This window comes from Ursus maritimus, unplaced genomic scaffold (assembly GCF_017311325.1).
Source record: "Ursus maritimus isolate PB19 unplaced genomic scaffold, ASM1731132v1 scaffold_11, whole genome shotgun sequence".
In the NCBI taxonomy this organism is placed as follows: domain Eukaryota; kingdom Metazoa; phylum Chordata; class Mammalia; order Carnivora; family Ursidae; genus Ursus; species Ursus maritimus.
In genome coordinates, this window is record NW_024423453.1 from 7,462,572 (window position 1) to 7,484,251 (window position 21,680).

Sequence of the window (21,680 nt, forward strand, 5' to 3'; positions counted from 1 at the left end):
GTCCTCCGGCGCGCGCCACCTCTCCTCCCACTCCCGGCCGACTGCGCCCCCTAGCCACCCCCAAAGCCTTTATAAAGCCCGGACGAAAGCGCCGAGGTTCTCAGGCCCCGCCCGCACCCGCGCCCGCACCCTCCCTCCTCCGCCGGGTGTCTGCTGCCCGGACGCCGGATCCACGGGAAGCCCAGCCCCCCCGACTGCCTCGCTGAGCTTCCAGGCCGGGTCTGAGGCGCAGTACAGTGGTGGGGACCTCACCTCCCCAGACAGGTGGCCCCTCCGAAGAGGATGTGGCTAGTGAGCTAGATTTTGAAAAGGGAACAGAATCACTTCAACGTTGAGGGCCGTTCACCTCTCCCCGCCCTTCCGCCGCCGCACCTCAAGTGTTGGTCTAAGACAGGGTAGGGGTAGGCAGAGAGTTGAACTTACTTCCCAAACCAACCAGGTGCACGGCTCGTATTATTCATTTAGTCATCACAGTCGGGAGAGTAGGTCCCCGTTGCAGGTGAGTAAACTGAGGCCCTGAGAGTGGCTAAGTGCCACGTGGAGCAAGAGCAGAGAAAGGATTTGAACGTGCCCCAGAGTTCCAAATCAGCCCGCGGCTGCCCGTGATGCCTTCACCTTACACCAGACCAGTCCAGGGGCTTCCTCTCCCACCCCATCCACCTGAAGGGATCCCTCACTCAACATCCAGGGTCTGGGGTTCCACAAATACGGGCTGGTACATGGTGCATTGAGAAACAGTTAACCTCCCAGGAGTCCTTTATAGCTTCCAAAAATAATAATAATAAAATAAAATAAATATATATTTATTTATATATAGTATTTTTCTGCCTCAGGGAGAAGGTTTGAAATGAACTAAAGGTGAAGAGAGCGGGGTAGGAGTGAGACTCCATATAAGGAGTAGAAGAGAGGAGGGAGGACAAAGCTAGCAGTGCCTGAGGTCAAACTGGCCCACTTACTCCAGAGGTTGGGAATCTACCCACCAATTCTGGTAGGTGTCACATAGAAGTCATTCATCTGTCTGGCTTCTGACCCTGACTTGCAGGACAGTTGCTCTTTTGCAGGTCAGTTTCATTGACAATAAATAAAATGGCATTGATACTTGCTGCTTCCCCATCTGATAAAAGAGATTCTATGAGGGATTAAATTTTGACCTCTCAGAGTTAGTCAGGTATAATCAGGAACCTTAAGCAGGGGGAAGGAAGAGTACAACTACAAATGAGGCCGATTCTTGTAAGGCTGCAATTTTGTTTGTTAATCATCAACATTTATTATCTCTTCTCAGGAGTGGAGATAGCCAGACTGTCTTCTTTCAGCTGAGGAACGTTGGAGCATGTGGAAGGTAAGATATGTAACTTGACTATACCCATAAACCTATACCATAAAATAATATCAGAATTGGAGTGTAGTAGATGTTATTAATAACACTAATAAAGAAAATGCAACAATTACCAAAATTTATGATGCTGAATATTATTTCATTTTTCTGTTCCCTTTAAGTATTCCTAGGCTACCAATTTAGGAAGAGATTAAAAGGAACCCTTCAGAGAAATGGATACCCCAAAAGTCAGGCTAGAATTGTTTATCAAGGCAAAACAGAAGAAAACAATAGTCAGGTATGTTGTAGATACAAAAAAGAGGGATTTACTACTCGAAATATCAGTGATGAATCATTTAATGCGAAAATAACATAAAATGCCCACAATCTATTTTTCAATGGAAAGAATCTCAAAAATAGTTTTTAGATACTTTCAGTAGCCTGTAATTAAGCAGATATACCCGAAAGCCTACTGTATTTCACTTAGGATCAAAAACAGAGGAAGTTAATTTGTGGTAATACAGTCATACCTTATAGGGGAAAAAAAGTGTTGCTTGTTTATGTTGTTTGCTAGTAATTGGGTTATATGAAACCCACCTTCTGTTCAATGCACTCTAAGCCCCTTGGATACACACTCACTAACTCTCCACTGCCGAGCTCAGATGCTCAGATTTGGGGTAACTCAGCTCAGGAGTGCCTCATTTCATGGCTGATGCTTTCTATCAACCCGTGAAAATACTCAGAATTACTTGAGATTTAACTCATTTAAGTCTTGTTCCATATTCTCTAAATGGGAGACAAGTGGAAGCCTGAAGTGTTGGGATTGGGACGAAGGAAAGCTAATGTGGACTTCTCTTCCTCCTCCCTATTGCTTGAGTCAAGTGACTAAATTAAAACGAACAACTTAGATTTATGTGGAAAGCTCTGCCAGTTGCACTACTAAAGAAAAAACCAAAGTGCTGAACAAAAATGCTGCCATTTGTAGAAAAAAAACAAAAACAAAAAAACCTGTCTGTAGGGGCGCCTGGGTGACGCAGTCATTAAGCGCCTGCCTTCGGCTCAGGACGTGATCCCAGTGTTATGGGATCGAGCCCCACATCAGGCTCCTCCGCTATGAGCCTGCTTCTTCCTCTCCCACTCCCCCTGCTTGTGTTCCTTCTCTCGCTGGCTGTCTCTATCTCTGTCAAATAAATAAAAAATAAAATCTTAAAAAAAAAAAAAAAAACACCTGTCTGTAAATGAATGAACTATCTGCAAAGAAATCCAAGAAACAGAATGATTATTCTGAGAAAAAGAATTTGGGAGAGAGAATACAGAAGATCCATATGGGGAAATAATTTTCACTGTGTACTTTTTCATACTGTTTGGCTTTTGTCTCATTTGCATGCATTACGGTTACACACCCCAAAAAAACAGCTTTTAAAAGAAGAGCCAAGTAAGAGAAGTCTCCCAAGAGACAGGTTTCAATGCTCTAATTCCTCAATATTTCTCATAAGACGGAAGAGTGCCATAGAATTCAGGCTCCCAAGAGAGTGGTCAGATGGTGAGGTGAAAATTAGAGCCTGCAAAGGCAGGGCGCCGGAAGGTGGAGGAGGAGGAGTCAGTCTGTTTGGGGCCATCTGTTCTGCCCCTCCCCAGAGACAGCTGTGGGAAAGTTCTGTGGAAAGCAGAATTCTAAGATGGCCCCCAACATACCACCCACTGGTGTACGCAATTGATATAACCTTCTCCCCTTGAGTGTGGGCAGAACCTGTGACTCTGACGGGCTATCACTTCTATTACTAGGTTTCTAATCAGTTGTCTTTGAGATCATCCAAAGGGAAATTATCTAGCTGGGCTGCACCTAATCACACAAATCCTTAAAAGGGACTGAGCCCTTCAGGAAGGCAGAGACATATGCTCATGTTGGCCAAGAACTGCCTATGGAGACCACGTGGCAAGGAACTACTGGCGGTATCTAGGAGCTAAGAGTGGTCCCCAGCCAACAGCTAGCAAGAAAATGGGAACCTCAGTGCTACAACTAGAATTCTGCCAGCAATCTGAATGAGACTTGAAGGAGACCCCAAGCCTCAGATTAGAATTGTAGCATTCTCAACTATAATGTGCTCAGACTTCTGACTGACAGAAACATGGAAATAACAAATGGGTGCTGGGTTGTTGGGGTTTTTTTGCTTGTTTTTGTATATCATAGAACCTTTATTATTTTTTTCTTCTAAATTCTTAAATATTATATAACATCCATGTTTTAGTTATGATAAAATGCAACTTCGTGGGGCGCCTGAGTTGACTCAGTTGGTTGAGCGCCCATTCTTGATTTTGGTACAGGTCTCAGTCTCAGGGTTGTGAGTTTGAGCAGCGGGTCAGGCTCCACACTGAGCAGTGAATCTGCTTGTCCCTCTCCCTCCCCCTGCTTGTGTGTGTGTGTGTGTGTGTGTGCTCTCGCTCTCTCTCTCTCTCTCTCTCAAAAACTCAATAAAATCTTTAAAAAAATAAAATACATCTTCACTTGCAAATATTTTACATTTTGTCTATAGAACAATTTAATAGGTCCTGCTTTATGCTGCTAAATTTGTGGTAATTTTTTATGCAACAATAGAACACTAATAAAGTTTTTTTGTTAGAGGATCTCAGTGGATTATGAGAGTCCCCAATAGATCCTGGTCCTAATAATGAGATCTAGAGGCTTTGTAAGCAGGAAAAAAGGGCCAATTTTGGGGGGTGCATTATTTCTACCTCTCACATGTCCTCCAAACCAAGTAAATTAATCTTTCCCTTGTTGAATCTAAACTTTATCATACAGTACTCCTCACTGGTGTAATTTTTAGGAAAAAAGTAAAACAAAACCCAAAAGCCTCCCCCCTCCTTTAATATTATACTTAAGTATTTACATTGCATTTGTTAGTGCTTCTTCATTAGTTTTTAAGATCTGAGGAATCGCTAGCATCTTAACAAATAACACTTTATACTACTAATGAGGGGTCAGAAGCTATACATTATTTAATTTATAACACAATAATTTTATTTTCTCATTGCCTTAAAGAAATGCCATACCTGGAATAAGTTCTCCATCTATCCTGTATCTCTAGTTTTCTCTTTATGTTTACCATAATTGTGCTGCCAACGAAGTGCCTAATTCTGGGGGGAAAGTTCCAGAATAACATTCTGGCCATTAACCCCATAGAAATATTATTCCTTGCTGTTTGGGGTTTTCACGCTTATTATATGATTTATTATATTATATGATAAAAAGGTAAAGTTAGTCTTGAGCTCATCTTGCTCCAACCCTGAAGTAACTTCAGAAGTATAACCCCTTCGGAACATAGGCTCCATGTGCATATTTTATTTATCTAGGCTTAGATGGAAAGATTCTCTTTCTGCTCTTCTTATGTATCTTACTTTTCAGCATTTAAAAATATTCCGTCTGCTTTCTGCCACCACGTCACTGAATTAGTTCTTGTTAAAGCTATCTTTGACCTACTTGCCAAGCCAGCGGACACTTTCCTGTCCTCATCCTTTGTCACTTCTTGGCACCATTTAGTACCGTTGACCACTCTCACTTTGAAATAGAACCCTAACATGAGTTTTTCTTTTGATAATAGATCAAAAACAATGTCACGTTCATTGTTCTTGCTGACGCTCTTTTTCCCTGGCCCTCAGGGGACTGACTCTGCATTCTGACTTCATTCAGTTAAGGAGTTTCCTTGCACTTTGTTTAAAAGAACAAACTTCTCTGTAGTAATACAACTCCCAGAATACCTCTCATTAAAGCCATCCCTAAAGGGGTGTGTCTTATGGTGCAAAATTTGGAAGTCCCAGAGTTAAGTTACACAATCAGGTTCTGAGACAGTGACAGACTGTTTTCTTTCAAATTTCTACTTCCTGAAACCGAGGCTGTTTATGAGAAACAGTGTATTTCTGGGAGATTGTCCTCAAATTAACCTTTTTTCAGAGTTAGTTTTGCTGGTCTTAAAAGTATTTTTCCTCTTCTTCGAGACAAAGGTGAGTATCGTTAGCCTTTAAATGACAAAACACAGTAGATGTGGGTACAAAAGGTGGCATAATGTGTAAGAAGGTATTGTTTTGAACTGTGACCTTGTTTCTACTTCCTGATCGTGTCTACATTTAAATTACTTTAAAGCTCTAAGAATACTTGCACTTCTAAAAAATGCCACAGAGAGGGGGTAAGGGTTGGGAAGGGGAAGGAACAGTAAATTTAGGTTACTGGGAGAAGGGGAAAAGGAACCTGTTTTTTAGAAGGGGTTTTTTGTTGTTGATTTTTGGGGGTTTTTTGTTTGTTTTTTTAGAAGGTTTTAGTAACAAAGTCTTTATGTGAGGGTGCTTGCTGTTGAACATCTGGCTTTGTCACTGAATCAAGATGTTTGATTAAAGCATTAAAGAAGTGTGATTACTTACGTGAAAAATTAACTCCGGGACTTTTGCCTGGAGTGCATAGGTAATCATAACAGAGACCATCACTTCTATGATGACCTTAGTGATTTTGCCAGGAAACGGATAAGAGTGGAGAATTACTCTTTTCGTTTGGGAAGAACTGACAGGAATTCTGGGTGTGGTGAAGCATTATGTAGACAGAAAGCATCTAGAAAAAATAAATTCCTTCATGCTTTATTCAAGAGTCCTTTCATTAACAAATTTTATCATTTGAAATTAGGGCTCTAGACTACTTTGGAAAGCCACAAATTAGGACCTTTAGAATAGTTTGGGACTTTCAGGTGGGTGAGAGTGCAGAGGCAGGGTCAGAAAGGAGGGATTTATGTCACAACATAATGGCACCTCTGTAATATTTGTTTCTGTCTCCTCTGCCTTTTCTTTTTACTTAGTACAGCTAGTACTTTTATGAGAAGCAATATCTGCTTTTGGCTGATACCTCCTTGTTAAGGACATTTTAAATTCCTTACACATAATCACTGTTGCTGTTCAAGTCCATACATGATGCTGCAGCATACTCTCCAATGCTCCTTGGTTTCTCCTCTTTCCTCCTTGGCCTCAAATACAATTGAACTATATAGAGCATTTGTAATTATACCACAGAAGCTGTGCACCGCATCTAGATGGGGTGTCAGCAGATTACATGTATGGTGAGCACAATTTTGGGTAGGGCTGGGTATAGGCTCATTTACCACCTCAGAGTCACACCGGACCTAAACAAATGCCAAGTCAAGTCTTTATATGCAGTGACCAAAATAATTTGCTTATCTCTTTCTGCCTCCACCTTCCAAATTCTATCAACCTGCAGCCTCAAGAGAAACAAAACATTTAAAAGTGTTCTGGCAATAATTTACTCCACTTCAAATACCTTTTGAACCGGAGATGAATGAATTCTCCAAGTTCTTCCCCAACAAGACACCAGAATTTTATAGTATCCTTCACTGGCATGAGTAATGTTAGGGTGGCTGGTGATGGGAGGGGCAAAGAATTGCACAAAGAGTAAAGCAACAAGCAGGAGAGAGTTTATTCACTCTCCAAGGGAGGACAAGGGCCAGACATCAAGAGAGATGTCGGCCTGAGTTTCTGTTAGGTTGGGCTTTTTAACGGGTTTTGAAGGATGTGAGAGGATTGCAGCTACGCCCATGGCAGGGCGGGGGTGGCAGGACACTTACCCAGGTAGAGCTTGAGGTGACAGGTTTCTCGAGGAGCTCTCTCCAGGGCTTGTCCAGGATATATGTTGTGGTCAGTCTAGAGAAGAACGTATTTTGTAGTTGGGGTCTATTTTCTGAGAAGAAAGTGTACCATGACCTAGAAAAACAAAGAGTGAGGGCCAGGTATAAACACCTGTGAATTTTGTCTGTAAGATTGGCTGGGGAGGAGGCTTTCAGTAGATTCCTTTCAAGAAAAGAGCCAATAATTACTTTAAACTTATATGCGTGTGTGTGTATATATATATATATACACACACACACATATATATATTTAAAGCCATATGTAAGTCATGATGGATGTTATAAAATCTCACATAAAATAATACTGTGTGATGAGCACACCTGACATATTAAGCTCTAACAATCTCCCCTTAAGTCCTGTGTGATCTGAGTTTGGGTTTAGAACCTGGAATTTTCTTTGAGAATAAATGTATTCATTTGAAAATATTTCTGAAACTCCATGGTTTCTCCCATTCCAAAAGAATTCACTGACCCATTTCCCCAAACACAGTACACATACTACTTTTACTGTCCCTTAATCTATTTCAGATGATGATGGCTTTTTAGCATAAAATGTTCATTGAAAATGCTTTCCTGAAATTTTAAGCACCTATGTTTTAAAGAATTTTAATAGGAATGTGCATTCAAACTTTTGATGTAAACTCATGCCATATTTTTGTTATTGTATCTGTTGCCTCTCTATATGGGGGACTCTTTGTTTCTTGTTATCATTGACAGTGATGTTGATTTTTGCAGGATGTTGTAATTTCCTGTGTTTATAGAGTTCTGTGAGATAGACAAATTTAAAAATAAGACTGTTATCTGGTGCTATTATTCTTCTATGTGTAAGGAACAGAAAGAGATGACCATAGCTTTAATATCAGTTGTATATTAGTACAATTTTCTCGAAGTATGGTGTACAAACTACTGATTTTAGGTGGCATGTGTCCAAACTTTGAAAATTTGAGTTTTATCCTTCATTTAATGTGAATTAAAAATATAATTAGCTTGGGGCACCTAGATGGCTCGGTCGTTGAGCATCTGACTCTTGATTTTGGCTCAGGTCATGATCTCAGGGTCATGGGATCAAGCCTGGTGTCAGGCTCTGCGCTCAGGGCAGAGTCTGCTTGTGATTCTCTCTCTCCTTCTCCCTCTGCCCCTCCCCCTGCTTGTATGCACTCTCTCTAAAGAAGTAAATAAATAAATAAATAAAAATATTTTTAAAAACCAAATAATTAGCTCATAAAATTTATGATTTCATGGATATTATTGCTCAGGATGATGTTAAGTGGAAAGAAAGTGAGGTGTTTACTACTGATTTTAAGGAACTGAGTAAATAAATACTCTTATAGGTAATATGCAGCTATGGTAAAAATTGTGAAGGTGGCATGTAAATGGCTAAAGTTCTGGAAATATTGAACTAATTTGTGTGATAAGTGGATATTTTCTGAACCACTGCAGAAATTTGAACCTTACTGGTCCTTGGTTACACAGCTCACTTAGTAATACAATTTGTGAAATTTCTTAATTATAAATGTACAAAATAGTTGATAAAAAATGCTTTAGCATTTTATCATATCTTCAGTCCTCATGAATTGCCATAAAATTGAAGGTATGTAGAAGGTAGCCAATATTTTTTGAAATAAGGATCATAGAGAGGATAGGCGTGCCTGGGTGGCTCAGTCAGTTGGTTGACCAACTTTTGATTTTGGCTCAGGTCATGATCTCAGGGTCATGGCATCAGCCTGCATCAGTCTCTGCACTCAGCATAGAGCCTGCTTAGGATTCTCTCCCTCTCCCTCTGCCCATTCCCCAGCTCTCTCTCTCTCTCTCTCTCTAAAATAAATAAATCTAAAAAAAAAATCATAGGATAAATCATATCAGAGTAAGCAGTATAGTTCTATTCTGCCTGTTTCACCCAGATACCAATATCTTTGAAAGGGCAGAGAGGAGTGGTGTGGGCTAAATGGTGAGAGAGGAGGAGGGGTCCATAAGCATCATCTAGGTCAGGGATCATTAAGGAATCATAAAGTGTGCCAATGGCCCTTAAAAAAATGGTCATATTGGTCATTTCTTTTAGGGAATCCATTCTAAAAGGATATAATTCTTAATATGGAGAAAATTCACAAAGATGTTTATCATAAAGGTATTTATGATAACAATGAATTCTAAGCATTCTAACAAAAGGGAAAGGTTAAGCGAATTATAGTACAGTAGTCCCTCCCTTATCCATGGTTTTGCTTTCCATGGTTTCAGGTATCTGCAGTCAGTCGCCACCAGAAGCAGATGATCTTCCTTCTGACAGTTCGTCACATGCCTGCATCATTCACCTCACTTCATCTCCTCACATAGGCATTTTATCGGCTCACATCAGCACAAGAAGAACGGTGAGTACAGTAGAGGCATATCTCATTTTGTCGTGACCGCTTTATTGCTCTTTACAGATACTGAGGTTTTTATACAAACTGAAGGTTTGTGACAACCCTGTGTCAAACAAGTCTGTCAGTGCTGGTTTTCCAGCAACATTTGCTCACTTTGTGTCTCAGTGTCACATTTTGGTAATTCTCTCAATGTTTCAAACTTTGTCGTTATTGTTATGTTTGCTATGGTGATCTGTGATGAGTGATTACAACTTACTGAAAGCTCAGATGATGATTAGCATTTTCTACCAATAAAGTATTTTTTCATTAAGGTATGCACACTTTTTTAGACATAATGCTATTCCACACTTAATAGACTAAGGTATAGTGTAAACATAACTTTTATATGCACTGGGAAACCAAAAAGTTCATTTGACTCACTTTATTGCAATACTCATTTTATTGTGGTGGTCTAGAACTGAACCTGAAATATCTTAAAGGTATGCCTGTACAATAAGGTGTTTTGAGAGAGAGAGAGAGATACCACGTTCACATGTTTTATTACAGTATATTGTTATAACGGTTGTATTTTATTATTGTTGTTGTTAATGTCTTCCTGTGCCCAATTTATAAATTAAACTTTATGTATGTATGTATAGGAAAAATACAGTATATATAGGGTTCAATATGCTTTAGGTATCCATAGTCTTGGAATGTATCCCCCTAGGATGGGGGGTGCCTACTGTATATCTGTGAGACAAGATGAAGAATAGTACCAGCATAGAAAATGCTGAGTGAAAAACAGATTCAGGGTCAATTAATTATTATACTTAGAACTACATAATACATATATAAAACATAGATATAGATAGATGTAAATTCACAAATATACTAAAAGTGGTTGTTGTCTTACAGTGATAGATTAATTGTTCCTGTTTCTTTTTTCTATGTATATGAAATATATTTTTATATTGACTTTTATATTATTATATAACATACTTATATTACTTTTTGACAAAACTAGTAGAATGTGTTAAATAAAACTGTGCTGCTGTCTAGTAAATACAGCTGTGCCGTCTTTGGAAGATAAATCTTACCTTTTCTTTATTTGGCATACAAATAACTGGCTATTTGAAAAAGAAAGGGTTGAGTCTCAGTGCTAGAGTGAACAGGCATAGCAGAGCTGGAGAACATAGATGGAAATACCAGTTGAAACACTTACTCTCAGTTGATTTTTCTGGCATTGATTGCTTCAGTCTCAACCATGGTTTTTACTGCAGTCAACTTATTCTTTTGTTTTGAAGAAAGGGAAAAAGGAGGGAAATAGGAATGGGAACTTTACATGGTATGTATGCTAATATTTTCCTAATTAGTTTCTCATTCTTTTGGATTTCCATCACCTGCAGTCATACATTTATGTCTATACATGTTGTACTTAATTCATTTTTGCCATATCTTTGCGTATCCTCCTATTGCACCTCAAAGTATATTGTGTCATCGGCTTGCCCAGAAAACTTTGCTTAGAATCTTAACCCTAGCACATCTAGTCACTGTGATACATTCCCCATTAGTGTACTGTAAGCACTAAAATTATGCCAAAATTTTCAACAAAAGTCTTGTCCGTTTGTAATTTTTTTCTTTTCTATTAAAAAAAAATGCTTAGATCCTCATCACATGTCCTTTTATTTGACCACTTCTTCCAAATAACTTAATCTCTGATTAAAGTTTAGATGCTACAGGTCATCATTTTCCAAAATAGCTATACTTCTACCTAGAAATTTGCTTCCGTAAATCGTGCCCTGAGTTATTGTGAGAGATAATAAAATGTGAGTGAATAGCATCTCTTCTGAGGTATTAATCAATCTGGTCTGACTCACATCTCCAAAAGTTGCAGGTTATTTAATCAGAAACATTCGAAGCCCTTTGAGGGGATCCCTCCTACATTGTTGGTGGGAATGCAAGTTGGTACAGCCACTCTGGAAAACAGTGTGGAGGTCCCTTAAAAAGTTAAAAATTGAGCTACCCTATGATCCAGCCATTGCGCTACTGGGTGTTTACCCCAAAGATACAGACGTAGTGAAGAGAAGGGCCATATGCACCCCAATGTTCATAGCAGCAATGTCCACAATAGCTAAATCGTGGAAGGAGCCGAGATGCCCTTCAACAGATGACTGGATTAAGAAGTTGTGGTCCATATATACAATGGAATATTACTCAGCTATCAGAAAGAACAAATTCTCAACATTTTCTGCAACATGGACAGCACTGGAGGAGATAATGCTAAGTGAAATAAGTCAAGCAGAGAAAGACAACTATCATATGATTTCTCTCATCTATGGAACATAAGAACTAGGAAGATCAGTAGGGGAAGAAAGGGATAAAGAAAGGGGGGGTAATCAGAAGGGGGAATGAAACATGAGAGACTATGGACTATGAGAAATAAACTGAGGGCCTCAGAGGGGAGGGGGGTGGGGGAATGGGATAGACTGGTGATGGGTAGTAAGGAGGGCACGTATTGCATGGTGCACTGGGTGTTATACGCAACTAATGAATCGTCGAGCTTTACATCGGAAACCGGGGATGTACTGTATGGTGACTAATGTAATATAATAAAAAATCATTAATTAAAAAAAAAAAGAAACATTCGAAGCCCTTTGAGCCCAGATTCCCTGCCCCCCCTCATCTCTCCTCTTTCCCAGTGGGCAAGAGAGACGGGTAGGAGGACACCAGGAACTAGGTGGGGCTTCTAAAGGCACAGCTTGCCAGGCAGCTGAGAAACAGACAGAAATACCCCTACCGGTTAATTCCAGGCTGCAAGCTCCAGCCTCTTAATGTCGATGTGGCAAAGCACTTCATCTTTGTAGCTCTCCTTGGGGACTTCTTGAGGCATATTCTTTAAATATATTTCCACTCAATAAAATGACCTCTCATTACTTTATTCAAATCCAAAGGTCACTTTTTAGACTTCATCTTTCTCTGTCTTTGCAATTTTGACACTGTTGACTTCTGCAAATTTTCTTTTTTGGTTTCTGAATCACCATGCATTTCTGACTTTTCTCCTGCTTCTCTGGCTGCACTTCCCTTTTATATTCTCTTTCTCTGCCCACGTCATATACTACATTCTGCTCTCTGCCTCCTCTCTCTCTTGCTGCGTGTTCACACTGGATGAATGCCTGTTGCTGCACTTATACCGGTTTATACTAAAGGCCCTGCAGTTCTTCTTCCAGAGTCTGGACTCATACATCCAAGTGTAAACCTCTCTTCCTAGATATCTCTATTCTGCATCCCACAGGCATCTCACATCGAACATTTTCAACCCTGCACTCATTTACGGCCTCCATCAGTATTTTTTTATATTGATATCTGGCACTAAAAGTCACATACTTGCTCAAGCCAAACTCTTGGGGCTTTCCTAGACCCCTTATTTCTTTCCAACAATATCTAATCAATTTTGAAGTGACATTGATTCCATTTCTTAAATATCTTTGAAAACTACCGATATTTATCTATTCAGGTCCTCAAGATCTCACAGCATATCCTGATCTCCTCAGCCTCTAGACTTTGTCCTCTTGGATTAGACATTTCCTAGGACCCAGAGCGTTCTTCTACCCCAGAACTTTTTTGCAGTAACCATTTTTGAAAACTAAGACTATATCTTTTATCTCTGAATTCCCATTACCTAGCCCAATTCATGACACATTGTAGGTACTCAATATAGATTTGCTAAATAAATAAAATTTCATGGATTCCTATTTTTCTGCCCTATTTCTTTTGTTTAAATGAGACTTACCACAACTTAAAGCTCCCTAGCTCACAAAGGACATAATTTTTCTCCAGAATTAAATAAAAAAATAAATCCATCAACTCAACACTTGAAGAGTCGCATCCACTTTTCCACACATGTGTAATGATATCTACTCAACTAGAGACAGTAGAAGGTTGAGACATTTGAGAGGTTTTGGACCCTGCCAAATGTGTCTTCTAATTTGGTATTATTTAAAAAAAACAATCCAATAATAGCTCTGTTGAGTGAGATGACATACTTGCCAAACGAGATTTTCCTCATCTGTGTCTACAGTAACTGCCGACGTGTCCGCCCTTCGAGGAGGTTCCTGGCCCTACTCCAGTCTCTTCCATCTTGCTATGTTTGCATCATGTCTGTCCTAGACACAATATGAGAGACCTTTTCTTAGGATAAGTTTTGATAAAGATTAACAGTCACTGATGAAGGTTGTTAGGTAGGATGTGGAGGGGGAGGCAGAGTGGTGAGAATGTCTGGTTCCAAAGTAAGGCTGAAAGAAAAACAGAAGATAATACATGCAGAAAGCACACCTAAGTTAACCATAAGACATGAGTGAAAGGAAGTGCCACTAAAATATGTAGTATCACAATGTTTTGTTAAGTCACTTCTGACTACACCTAGGTATCTCAACTGAGAGGCAAAAATCACACTGCTCAATAATTGTCAAAGAATACTTAGTTAAATTTTGAAAACTTACACTTTTAAAACTTTACTATAAATATGAAGATATATGTATATATAAGACAATATTTATATAAACATATAACTATGCAGAGAAACGATATCAAAATGTTTATAGTGCTTATTTCTTAGTGGGACTTTGAGTAATTCTTATTTTCTTTTTTACCATATATTTTCTCCAAATTTTTAAATAATAACACCATTTTGTGCTCATTATAATGAAATGTTTCAAAAATCTAGATCTTTAAAAATACATCAGAGACCACTATTGTACAATCTTCAGATTTTCATGACTTAAATACTTCTTAATGGAGCTTACTGGAAGATATCTAATAGGCTGGTAATACCTCTTACTTGCAAGCCAGAAACCACCATGTATGAAAAAGCAAGTTATAGTGAAAGAAAAACACTACTTATTATGCAACCTAGCTTTCAGAAGTCTTACAGAATCTCAACACAGTCATTCCCCAAATCACAGTGGTCAAGGAAAAGCTTTTAGACCACAGCTGCACATGCACAAAGTGTGAAAGGCTAAGCGAACATGAGGGAACCAGGGAGATCCCCCTGGCCAAGTTTTCTCCAAAAGGTATATCCCTTCAGGGGGGAAAAAAGAGGGGGGCGTGTAAACCATAAGAGATGCTTAAGCATAGAGAACAAACTGAGGGATGATGAAAGGAGATGGGTGGGGGGATGGGCTAGATGGGTGATGGGTATTAAGGAGGGCACTTGTGATGAGCTCTGGGTGTTGTATGTAAGTGATGAATCACTGTATTCTACTCCTGAAGGCAATATTGCACACTGTGTTAACTAACTAGAATTTAAATAATAATTTGAAAAAAAAATGTATCCTTCAGATCACCCTATCTGCTTCCATTCAGCCTCTTCTGAATGCACAGCTCATCTAAGAGCCGGCCTTTCATTTCACTTTCCTGGAAAGGTAGAGTTATTAGCTGAAACTGATTTGGAGTTCAAAGTGGATAATGTTGAGAATATGATGCTTACTGGATATCCAAGCACAGATACCCAATAAACAGTTGAAAATATGCATCTGAAAATTTTAAGAGAGAAGTTTGAACTGTAGATGCAAAGTTGATGATTGTCAGCCAATACATGATATTTACAACTATGAACTAAAAGAGATCACCAAGGAGTCGATTTAGATGGAGAAGGGAAGAGGGCCAGAGACTGAGCCTTTGCACATTTCAACATTAAGGAGTCTAGGAGAGGAGGGTGAACCAACCAAAAAGGCTGAGAAGGAGAAATCAGTGAGGTAGAAAAACCAAGAGAGCCTGATATCCTGATGGGCAATAGAAAAGGGAGGGTCTGTGTCACATGCTGTTGGTAGGATAACAAGGAAGAGGACTGAGAATTGACCATTGGCTGTAGCAATGTAGAGTTTACCAGTGACTTTGACAAGGGCAGTTTCAGTGGAGTGATGGAGCAGAAGTCTGATTGAAGTGCATTTTAGAGAGAATGGGAAGAGACAGGTTGAAAGCTCAGGTAGGAGCAGTTCTTTCAAGGAACTTTGCTTCAAAGGGCAATAGCTATGGATGAAAGTGAAATCAAGAGACTTCTCTTCTCAGATGGGAGAAATAATGGCATGTTCATAAACTGGTCAGAATGAGCCCATGGGGAGCAAAAACTCAGAGAAGAGAAAAATGTAGCATTGAGTTTGAGTGGGAAGAAAGGTGGAATTATTGTTTGAGTGGAGTGACTGGTTCTAGATAAGAGAATGGGTGACTCATCTCTGAAAGCAAAGGAGAGGGCAGAACATGGGGTGCAGCTGCTGTTAGATTGGGAGAGGTGAGTGGAGTCTGTGAAAGTCCTCTTCTGATTGCTGAGAATGAAGGTAGAGGAGGAAGGGAGAGAAAATATGAAAAAGGCCCCTAAGAGAGTGGAAGGTGGATGGACCTGATAATCACAGTGTGATTGCATGGCAACATTAATAGGATCATTGAGTTTCAGAATCAGAAATTTAAAATGAGATCGGGGCATGTTATTTTCCCCCCAGTGTTGTTCAGCTGTGTAAAAGTTGGATTTAACTAGAGTTGTGATTTTGACATGCACATATTGAAAACAAGGGAGTCAAAGGTGTATGCATGTGGTGATTATCGTGGTTGACCATGGAAATTAAACTGGGTAAAGGAAGGAGAGAGGACCTCAAGGGGGTGTGGGTCCATAGAAGGGTGGTAGGATCAATGGATTATATAGCTCCCAGTGGGATTTTAGGATTGTTGGATTTGGGAGAATAAAAGGGGACAAGATGGATGGTAGTGGACAGAAAGTGGGATACATGAATTTGAGAGTATGAAAGAGTTGTTGTTTTTGTTAATAACAAAGTCTAGGCAGTATGACCTTGAAAGTGAATGCCTGAGGTTGGGTGAAGGACGAGATCTTTGGAAGAAAGGATTTCAAGAAACCAAGAGTCCCTGATCACTAAATAATTATTGAAATCTCCAAGAATAAGGGTCATTTAGAGATAGTAACGGTGATGCAGGACCTAAAATGTTAGGAGCTGGCAGGTGACATTAACAATGAGGGACAGAGGGTGATGACAAGATTCAAAGATGGGGGAAGGAGTATCCAGATTAAACAAGGAAGACAAAAGCAAGGTCCAAAAGTGGCAATGATCAGGAGGCCGGTCATTTAGAACAAGTGGTTCTGGGGCTTAGGAGCATGAGCTGCCCCTTGAGATATTTTTCAAGGTGGTCGAAAATGTAAAGCACTATGAAATGCAATGTATTGCTATCTCTAGCATATGAAAAAGTAGTAGTTATTATTGCAAACTCTTTTAGCAAAGTATTTATATAAATAACCAGGAGGATTTCCTCTCTCTGGCAGTCCCCAAAAGTAATAAACAGATTTTTTTTTTTTTGAAGTCACTGAGTGGAAGTTCAGAACTTCAAGACAAGATATAATTCAGAAAAGTCTCTTTATTTTCTGCATAACAGAATTGTTAGATGGTACCACCCCTGATAATTTAGACCTCTGATAGTGAGGTTTCTAAAACGTCCAAGGAGAGATTTGAAACCCCTACCTCTATTTAAGGGGATGGGGGAAGAGATTTGTCCCCTCTTAAGCACTTTGGACAGGATCTGGTCTTCCTTGATTGACATTTTCCTCCATGTGTTTCTAAAGTGATGGACAGTGATGACCAATCGTAACTTCTCCACTCTCCTTTGGATCTCAGGAATGTGAGTTTCCTCTGTTCTCTTACCTGGATGTTTCAAGTAGCAATCATGCAACAATGCCTATGGCATAATGCAGGAAATAAAGAGTAGAGCTTATTCCTTTTTCTGTCCATTCTCTTCTTATAATAAAGTCCTCTGTGTTTAGTATTTTTTTAAACTAGAAAGTTCTAAATTAGAAATGGATCAAAATCTATGAACACCAATTTTGGGTGTTTTCACATGTAGCTTTTGAATTAATTCCTTTTCCTAATTAAATAGCTAAACATAGTCACTGCAGAAACTATGAAAAAAAGGGGAAAATAATTGAAAAGTATTACTGAAAGCCAAAACTCTCAATATGTTGGTGTATTTTTTTCTGATTTCATTTTTAAAAATTGTGAGTTGCACATAAAATTTGCCATCACAATCATTTTAAGTATACGGTATAGTGGTACTAATTTACATTCATACTGTTGTGTCTCTATCACTCCCATCTATCCACAGAATTCTTTTCATCTTACAAGACTGAAACTCTGTACTCAAACAATAGCTTCTCATTCCTCCCCTTCCCTCACCCCTTGCAACCACCATTCTACTTTCTGTCGCTATGAATTTGAGTACTCAAGGTACCTCATGTAAGTAAAATCATGCAATATTTGTCTTTTTGTGACTGGCTTATTTCACTTTGTATCATGCCCTCAAAATTACCCATATTATAGCATTTATCAGAATTTCCTTTTTAAGGCTGAATAATATTCCATTGTATGTATATACCACATTTTGTTTATTCATCTGTTAATGGACACATAAATTTCTTCTACCTTTTGGCTACTATAAATAGTGCTGTTATGAACGTGGTACACAAATATCTCTGCAAGTTCCTGCTTATGTTTATTTTGGATATGTTCTCAGAAGTGGGATTCCTGGATCATATGATAATTCTGTTTTTAATTTTTTGAGGAAACACCATGTCTTCCATAGCAGCTGTACCATTTTATAGTCCCACCAACAGTGTGCTAAGATTCTAATTTTTCCACATCCTGGCCAATACTTTTTATTTTCTGGTTTTTTTGTTTTTTGTTTTTTTTCACAGTAGCCATCCTAGTGGGTGTGAAATGGTTTCTCATTGTGATTTTTTTTAAAGATTTTATTTATTTATTTATTTGACAGAGAGAGACAGCCAGTGAGAGAGGGAACACAAGCAGGGGGAGTGGGAGAGGAAGGAGCAGGCTTCCAGCAGAGAAGCCCGATGTGGGACTCGATCCCAGAATGCCGGGATCATGCCCTGAGCTGAAGGCAGACGCTTAACGACTGAGCCACCCAGGCGCCCCTCTCATTGTGATTTTTATTTACATTCCCTAATTATTAGTGATGTTGAGCATCTTTTCATGTGCTCATTTGTATATCTTCTTTTGACAAATGTCTATTCAAGTCTTTGCTATTTTCTAAATCAGATTGTTTGTATTTTTATTGTTGAGTGGTAGGAATTCTTTATATATTCTGGATATTAACTCCTTATAGCTATATGATTGGCAAAAATTTTTTTCCATTCATGGATTTCCTTTTCACTCTGTTTAATATGACCTTTGATACACAGAAGTTTTCAAATTTTATGTAGTCCAATTTGAGTTTTTGTTTGTTTGTTATGTGTGCTTTTGAGATCATACCCAAAAAATCACAGCAAAATTCAATATCATAAAGATTTTCCCCTGTTTTCTTCTAAGACTTTTATAGTTTTAGGCTCTATGTTTTTGAGTTAGTTTTTGTTTATAGTGTAAGGTAAGTGTCCAACTTTATTCTTTTGTATATGGATATCCAGTTTTTCCAACACCATTTATTGAAAAGATTGTCCTTTCCCCCATTGAATGGTCTTGACATCCTTGTCAAAAATCATTTGACCATATATTCGAAGGTTTATTTCTGGGCTCTCTGTGCTATTTCATGGGTCTTGATGTCTGTCTTTATGCCAGTACCACGGTTTTGATAAGTGTAGCTTTGTAGAAAGTTTTAGAATTAAGAAGTGCAAGATCCAATTTTGTTTTTCTTTTTCAAGATTGCTTTTGCTGTTTGGGTTTTTTGAGATTTTATATGAATTTTAGGGTAAATTTTTTTCTACTTCTGGAAAAAACGTCATTGATCTTCATTGACTTTTTTAAAACATAGCAGCTATCACACTGTGTGAACAATGTTATATTGTGCTTTTCTTCCTTAACATTGTATTTATTTTATTAAAAATAAAAATTACTTCTTGGGGCACCTGGATGGCTTATTCAGTTAAGTGACCTCCTCTTGATTTCAGCTCAGGTCATGATCTCAATGTTGTGAGATTGAGCCCCATGTCTGGCTCTGCACTGGGTATGGAGTCTGCTTAGGATTCTCTCTCTCTCTTTCTCCCCTGTCCCTCCCCCTCCCTCTCCAAAAAAAATTATAAATAAATAAATAAACATAACTTCTTTTAATTTAAACACTTCATAAACATACTTTACAATGACTACATAAAGGGAAATGTACGAATGGAAGTATAACTGAAAAATTAGAAACATTTGTACCTCAAACTATGTGACTTGTGTATACTTTAGATACTATAAACACAAAAATAAGAAAAATTTGATTCAAGATTGTAATGCTTATATTATTTTTTAACCAACTACAATTCTGGAATTCATTTATTTACTCAACAAACATTACTGAGTCTTTATAGTTTTTGAAGTCCTGGAAACCTAGATATAAATTAGATATGATCTTCACCCTCAGGGAAAGGGAACAAAAACTAAAATTTAGTGAAAATCTAGTATGTGTCATGAGTTTTCACTTTCTATGTTAATGTTTGCATTAATCTTATGGGGAAGTGGTGTTAACCCCATTTAGAGATGGGAAAAATGATGTTCAGTTCAGAAAGGCTGAAGCCACTTGTCGGTGGTGACACAGAGAGTGAGTGGCAGGGCTGGGATACAGCTCAGGGCTGACCACTTCCAAAGGTCATGCTCTTGTCACTCTCCCTAGTTGCCTTTTGGCACTCATGACCTAGAATAGGAGATAATACATATAGCTAAGTGTAACATGAACAAAACACGGTTATAGCTATTAATTGTGCCAGGACAGAGTCAACAAAGGCTTTAGAGAAATAGCATTATAACTTCAGGCTTGAAAACTGCGAATTTTATTAGCTACAGTGGGGAGAGCAGCATTCACTGATTCATCAGTTCACAAACCTGCAGTGAGCTTCTGCTGTGTGCTGGTCACACAGCTCACTCCAGCTTTGCCCTGAAGATTTGAAAGAGAATGAGTGTGACACTGACCACCCTCAGGAGTCAGTCTCTTGGGAGACAGGTAAGTAACGGATGTATGACAGAGCCTTGTGCCAAGCTCTGCCACGGAGTCGAAAGCAGAGTGCTGGGGGACACGCTTCCAGGGTACCAAGGGCAAGTGCACAGGGGCAGAGGCCGTGCTGTATTGCAGGTATGCTGAGCACAGCAGCCTGGAATCTCCATGCCAAGTTCAGATGCTTGCACTTCATCCGAGAGGCAACAGCAAGCCCGCAGACGTTTTTAAGTAGGGGAGTGACAAGGTTAATTCTGCTTTTAAGAAACTATCTGGCAGTGTGTGAAGTACAGAGTGTGGGAACGTGAGAAGAGACAGGTGTCAGGAAAACCAGCCTGGAGGCTAACGGTGCCAACTAGAGATGGAGAGGACCCGGTACAGGCAACAACAGAAGAGACTGAGAGAGTAGAGACCACATTTACAAGAAGAAGGTGGCAGAATTCATTGACTGTAGGATGTGTAGTGAGAGTAAGTTAGGAGTCAAGAGAACAGCGTAAACAAAAGCTTCAGGTCATATATATGTTCAGAACCACCACATTGTTTACAAATGAAGAACTTGTTCAGCGTTTTGTAAATAGGCAATGAATGCCCTTTGAATTATCAGTATTCCTTTTATGTATTTAGTCATTCTAAAATGCTCTAATAGTTTAATAGATGTTTTTTCTCCCAAGCAGTTTATACATGGACTGCAACGCTGTTTACACTATTAATTCCGGTAGCAAACTCTTCCTACATAGATAGTATAAGTGAAATTTTTATTATTGTTATATTGAAACATAGATTTTGAGACAATGGATTAGTGAATTTTTTTCTATAATGAAATTCAAAAGATTAATGGACTTTTTTTCTGAAATGGGGTTCAGAAAAGGTTATTGGTCAGGTAAATAATATGCAACACTATTTTAATGTTTCACAGAAGTTTTCCATTTTCTTAGGTCATTAATAAGTCTTGTAATTTATTTGGTTCTTTTTTGTTCTGTAGAGCCACTTTTGTTTTCATTAATAAGAAAGTTACAAGTGGAATTTCATGTGCCTGTGCTGTTATGTGTGACCAGAAGAGGGCGGCAGTGAGGCACTAGAAAGAAGGAACAGGCCCTTAAATTGTAGAGGCAGTTAAGACCATCCTGTAAATGACCTAAACATTTCTTGAGGCTGACATCTGAATTAATTGATCCATTTTCAGAGCTAGAGACTATGACATAAACATTGTCACAGAATTTTCAGAACATCAGATGACGTCCTTATAATGCAATAGAGTAATAAATTTGTAGGAATTTCTGTTAAGATTCATGACCATTAACACTGAGAAGTATTCTGAAAATTTTACATCAGTCTGAAGGGAAAGTTTGATTAGAGGATGGATTAAAAGTAAAC

At 38.8% G+C, this 21,680-nt stretch overlaps 1 protein-coding gene across 8 annotated transcripts in view; it reads left to right on the forward strand.

Moving 5' to 3' along the window:
• Positions 1-21,680, forward strand: part of ALPK1 (alpha kinase 1) — a 121,074-nt gene that overhangs the window by 542 nt on the left and 98,852 nt on the right. For 5 of the 8 annotated variants that reach the window (XM_008689435.2, XM_040626252.1, XM_040626253.1 and 2 more), the window contains exons 1-2: positions 5,147-5,314; positions 9,229-9,359. The gene's annotated coding sequence lies outside the window, so the exon portion shown is untranslated. Of the gene's footprint in view, positions 1-42; positions 500-967; positions 989-1,282; positions 1,340-5,146; positions 5,315-9,228; positions 9,360-21,680 lie in introns of those variants that run through there. The other 3 variants (XM_008689439.2, XM_008689440.2, XM_008689438.2) reach the window with 3 other exon arrangements.